Source organism: Marmota monax, unplaced genomic scaffold, assembly GCF_021218885.2.
Source record: "Marmota monax isolate L192 unplaced genomic scaffold, Marmota_monax_Labrador192_F-V1.1 WCK01_AAM20220418_F8-fsc00701, whole genome shotgun sequence".
NCBI lineage: Eukaryota > Metazoa > Chordata > Mammalia > Rodentia > Sciuridae > Marmota > Marmota monax.
This window is the reverse complement of record NW_026692643.1, coordinates 15,459-21,442: the sequence shown is the minus strand read 5'-3', so window position 1 is coordinate 21,442 and position 5,984 is coordinate 15,459. Positions and strand designations below refer to the sequence as shown.

Sequence of the window (5,984 nt, the reverse complement as noted above, 5' to 3'; positions counted from 1 at the left end):
GAGAGGGAGAGAGATTTCTCTTCCACCTCCTCTGTTTTGCTAGAAACTATAACTTTATTTCTTTTAATTATGATTTCTTACAAACTACTGGTCTTACAATGGAGGGCAGATTCCACTGAAAATCCAAGAACTTTTTAAAATTGGGACTTGGGTGTTTTGGAACAGTCTTTGTTTAACAAATGATTACATACAATAATTAATAAGGAATAAATTTGACACCTTTAAACAAATTGTTGAATTTGTAAAGAAAATAAATTTGGCTATGCATTTTTAATAGACCTATCTTTCACACATATTTGTGTAATCTTCAAAGACAAAGCTAGTGAATTAAAAAAAACATCCCAAGGCTGTGGTTTAAAATACCACCTACAGTGTTTACTGTTGTGTTTCTTTTCTCCTCTTCTGCTAATCTTGTCTTGATCTGGTTCTCGCCTTCACCACCTTTTCTTCTCTTGAATGTGGCTCAGTAGTTGTCCCTGATCAGGTGGTGGAAGCTGCATAGGACTCTAAGCAGAGCAGGAATAAAATACACTGAGTAAACAGCGCAGGGTGCAGAGGCTCAGGAAAACTTTATTTTTCCTTTTAAAAACTGTTTTTTCTTGTTGTTATCATCATTATCACAAATTTAATTCTACACGATTAATTGATGGCAAAACAGTCCATCCCTTCTCCTCTGAGAGCCAGCCTCGCCATTGCTTTCCCCGGAGTGCCAGGGCTGCCCTAGGTGTCCACCACTGTCACCATGATACTTAGGCCTGCTCCCACCAACTCCTGCCCAGGCCATGCCCTGGGGACCTGGCTCCTTCTGCTGCCCTATGAAAAGACCACTGTTTTCTCCCTGAGGCCACTTGCCACAGGGCTCCCATTAAGACCTGTCTTCTGTGCTTCTGTTTGCAGGTTCCAAATGTCTCTTGTGCAGAGCACTTACCAAATCCATCCCATCTGAAGGAGTGCCAAGTCCAGGCAGCTCTGGTGACCTCAGCCACTCCCTTGGATGTGTCTCTTTGCACAAGCCAGGTCTCAGGGCCATTGGGGTGAGGGTGACTGATGCCCCAGTGAGCAGAGGAGGCTAAGTGAGAAATGTTGCCTGTGGTGTTTACCTGGTGAGGTCCAGGGAGGTGGAGGTGGCCCTGTGAGTGCATGTGTGGGACTCAGGGCTCCTGGGTGAGCCTGCAGCAGAGCGCACACCCACCTCAATGCTTGACCAGTGCACTGGGCATCCATCCTGCCAGGCCTGCCTGGTTCTAGGGGACTGATCTGTTTGTCAAGAGCATGAGATCCAGTGGAGGGGGACTTTACCACTGAATATGGAGAACTGAAGACGTTGAATCCTCTGAGAGTGCTGGGTGGAGGGTGTGTGCTGCAGAAAGCATCCAGGCTTGGAAGGGAGGCAGGTAGGTAAGATCCACCACCCAAACTCTCAGACTCCAGTGGAAGGCCTGCAGACCAGGACTTGGGAGGAGTGAGGGAATGTGATGGAGCAGAGTGGTGTGTACTTAAAAGTGAGTTCCAAGTGCTGGAGATATACCTCAGTTGGTAGAGTGCTTGCCTCACATGCACAAACCCTTGTGTTCAACCCCCCCTCCCCGCACAGAAAGAAAGAAAGAAAGAGAGAAAGAAAGAAAGAAAGAAAGAAAGAAAGACTCAAAAATGAGTTCCAAAAGAAATGTCTGCATTAGGATGAAACTGTATGTGTATGTGGCAAAACTAGAGGACGATAATTAAGTTAGTTTTCTTTATAACTTACTACTTTAAATTTCTATCTCATGAAATGGTGAGTGCTCAGCATTTTGAGTAAAAGGTACTAGAATTATCCTTGGTTGAAGATTCCCCAAATTACAATTTAATAGAAACTTTAAGAGCAGCCAACTGTCATGAGAGGCAGTAGATTTTCCCTTCCCAGATCTCACTTGCCCAAGTTAGTGAATTTTGTTTTCATTAATATGTTCCTGGAATAAATTCTTATTTCAAAATGTATAATATTCTACAATGATTATATGTATATATATACATTATATATATATATATATATATATATATATATATATATATATATATATAATGTATTATATGTATCCATCCATACATAAAATTCATGAAAAAATTAAAGTCTGAAACTCATGTGGAGAGCATATTTTGGGGCCAGCTTGCAAGATTATAGAGGAGAGGTGGGTAGGAAGTCTGTTTTGCGTGTCTCTCCAACATTAACAAGGATTTGTGGAGTGAGGTGGGGAAACAGACTTCACCCTGGGAAAGAGTTGTATGTCCAGGGGAGAAGCTGCCAGGTGTGTACCAGCTTCTTTCTCCCTCCTTACACATTAACTAGCTTGCTGCTAGAGCACTCATCTTTGGATTCAGGTGTAGCTCTGCTTGTCAATCCAGATGGCACTGAATGGCACAGAAGGTAAAGTTTCATTAATAATCCTGGCATCTTAGGAGTGTGCTCCAGACCTGGGTTGAAGGGTGGGCAGAGTCGTGAAATGTGCCTGTGGAGATTCTAGGTGCCTCATAGAAGTTGCCCCCAGAGGTAGATGCAGGACACTGAGGGAGACAGGAGTGAGCGATGTTGGCTTCCCAGGGCTGCAGGGAAAATGTGGATGTGGCTGTGTAGACTCAGTGAACACCACAGGAACACAGTCAACTCAGAAATGCACAGGAGGAAGAACTTAGGAGCAATTGAAAATATTTGATGTTGTAGTCCATTTAAAAATTCTGTGTGGGAGGCCATCCTTGGTGATTTGAGTTACCTCCCTGGCTGGTTGAGAGGCACTTAGATACAGCTGTGTCAGAGCTTTCTCCACCCTTCTCCAGGTCCAAGGGCTTGTCTGTGCATAGGCGTGTCTGACCCCTGACCCAAAGACCCAATCGTCGCCCCTGACCATGGGATGCTACCCCTCTTAACCTTCATTGGATGGGATTTTCCCTGGAATTTTTTGTTCCCCAATAAAAGCCCATTCCCTGGCGTGTTCTCTCTCTTTCTCTCTCTCACTAGCCTCTTTAGTAAACCTCGCTACCACATTAGGTGGCTAGAAGCTGGAGCTAGGAGAAGCCGTCCTGGAGCTGGTTTTAAAGGTAATTAGAGTCTTGTCTCTTTAATTTAAAACTCCCTAGCGTTTTCTCACAATTTGAACCTTCTTTAATGAAGCCAGGGCTGGTCGCTGGGCAGAATTCTGTCTGTGGTAAGTCTTTAATGGCACCTGCAATGGGCACAGGGTCTGCTAAACACAGGGATCTCAGTAGTAAATGGTCAGGGGGTGACTTCAATAAAGTGGAAAATTGAAAAAGCAAAACCAGAGGGAAAATATGCTTCCAGAGACACAGTATTGCTCAGTTTGAGTTGTGAGTGATTTTCACTGATGTGGGAAATGTTTGTGACCAACCAGCTCACAGGAGGCACATTGCTTGAAGTCTCCACCTGAGTGTGTCATCAAGGCTTCTGAGCTGTGGGTCAGAGCCTTTGGAACAGCCAGGACAGGGGCACAGGCAGGGTCACAAACCTCACTCAGAGCTGGTCTTCGTGACTCACTTCTAGGTCATTTCATTAAGAAAAGGACCACAGCAAAATGCTGCTAGCAGTCCAGGGAATTAGAAATAAGGTTAAGAATTGATCTAGTGCATGATACAGAAACAACATTTATAAAAAATATATGCAAGACTAAATCATTTATGCACTGTTAGTGACTTAATTTTCATATATGCAAGTATAAAAATTAATTATATTTAAGCTCAATAGTAATTATCAATGAGATGATCAATTTTTTGTTGTTCTTAATTATATATATATATCAATTATATGTCTCTATATATTAATTATATATATTAATCATAGATATATATAATCTCCATATTGAGGTAGAGATTATATATACAGAACGTTACAAATAAGTATAAAATAAGGATACAAGTAACCACCTTCCAAGTATAAATAAATAACATGAACACCTATGACTTCCCATATGTAGATTAAAAAAGTTATGATTCAAATTCTACACATTAAGAAAACAGAGAAAAGTAAAATATATTTGTAAAGATGTTGTTGATTTTGACTACATATACCTTTCATTTCTTACATATAAACAAGGAAAATGTTTAAAATCATCCTATATTTCATCCTCTGTAAGTTTCATCTACTTAAAATTTTATTTAAAATGAAGTTTTATTGTCATAATATTTATGTGTCTATTTGTGTATTTACTCATTTGTTCATGGGCTGCTGTGGAGTATGCCCTTGAGGGAGGACTCTCACATCCCAGGCTCATGGTAGAATGGTCTCTCTAGCATGGCCCATGTATGTTATTCATGAGCTCAACACCCATGATTGAGCAACTGCTGAAGGCCAGGTCTGTCCTGGGCAGTGTCCATCATGAGGTTAACCCTGGTGGAGCAACGACAATGAAAGGTGAGTAGAATTGACCTGTTCATTTAATAAACAGAAGGCCAGGGTGGGCTGCAAACCCCACACAGCAGAACAGTAAGGAGACCAGAGGAGTCCGGGTCCAGCGGGAGCATTGGGATTTTAAGAAGCCTGTGCAGGGTAGGCCTCCTTGAGAAGGTGAGAGCTGACCAAAGACAGGACTTCAGTTTGTTACGTGGAATAAACTGACACTTTGAGACCCAACATAGACTCAAAGGCCAATTGAGCAAGCTAAGCATGATTCAGGAGTGGATCAAGTGCAGGCCCGCTCTGTGAAACAAGCCATGGGTCTTCGTGACAAAACATGCATCAGTAACCTCACTTATCAGGCAGACCTATGTAAGTGACATCGAGATGCAGCACTGTTTTCTTTTTCTAATTAATTAATTATCTCTTTTTAGGAAAAGCAGAATCGAGATGAGGCCCGACAACCTCAGCACCAACACTGACTTCATCCTCCTGGGACTCTTCTCCTTTTCCCACTCTAGTGTGGTCTTCTTCTCCTTCCTGTTTGGCCTTTTCATTGTGACCCTAACAGAAAACACCCTCATGATCCTGCTCATCCACAGGGACCTGCGCCTCCACACCCCCATGTACTTCCTGCTCAGCCACCTGTCCTTCATGGACATCCTGCACGTTTCCAACATCATTCCCAAGGTGATCGCCGACTTCCTGTCAGGCCACAGAGCTATTTCCTTTGCAGGCTGTGGGATCCAGGTATTCCTGTCCCTCACGCTGTTGGGTGGTGAGTGCCTCCTCCTGGATGCCATGTCTTGTGACCATTATGTGGCCATCTGCCACCCCCTGCGCTACCCAGTGATCATGAGCGAGAGGGTCAGTGTGCTCATGGCTGCAGGGTGCTGGCTGGTTGGGACCCTCAACGCCATGGTGCACACAGGGCTGGTACTGCACTTCCCCTTTTGTCGCTCTAGGGCCATGGATCACTTTTTCTGTGAAGTTCCTGCTATGCTGAAGCTGTCCTGTGCAGACACTTCACACTATGAACGAGGGGTTTATGTGAGTGGCATTATTTTCCTGCAGATTCCTTTCCTCATGATATCAGTGTCTTATGTGCAAATTCTTCTCACCGTCCTCAAGATGAAGTCATCAGAGGCCCAGAAGAAGTCCTTTTCCACCTGTTCCTTCCACATGTTGTGGTCATAATGTACTATGGGCCCTTTATTTTCACATATATGAGACCCAAGTCATACCACACTCCAGGCCAGGATAAGTTCTTGGCTATATTCTACACCATTGTCACGCCCACGCTCAACCCTGTTATCTACAGCTTTCGGAACAAAGATGTCTTGACAGCCATGAAAAACGTGCTCAGAAGTAGCTTCCCAAATAGAAAATGAACAGGAAAAATGCCTGAAGTTAGTCTTCTTTCAATCATGAAACACTAAAATCTCTGTCTTTATGTTTGTTTTTAGATTAAACTCAATGTTTTATCATCTTGAACACTATGTTGAAATAACATAAACATGTTGGATGAGTAAACCCAGGCAAAAACTGTGTCTGCGTTACCCTTAATGATTTTTATCCAAGAGCTCTGGAAAGACTACATTCA

General features: G+C 43.1%; 1 pseudogene; it reads left to right on the top strand.

Moving 5' to 3' along the window:
• The first annotated feature begins 4,831 nt into the window (after positions 1-4,831).
• LOC124093741 (olfactory receptor 2AJ1-like) lies at positions 4,832-5,772 on the top strand (annotated as a pseudogene).
• The last annotated feature ends 212 nt before the right edge of the window (positions 5,773-5,984 follow it).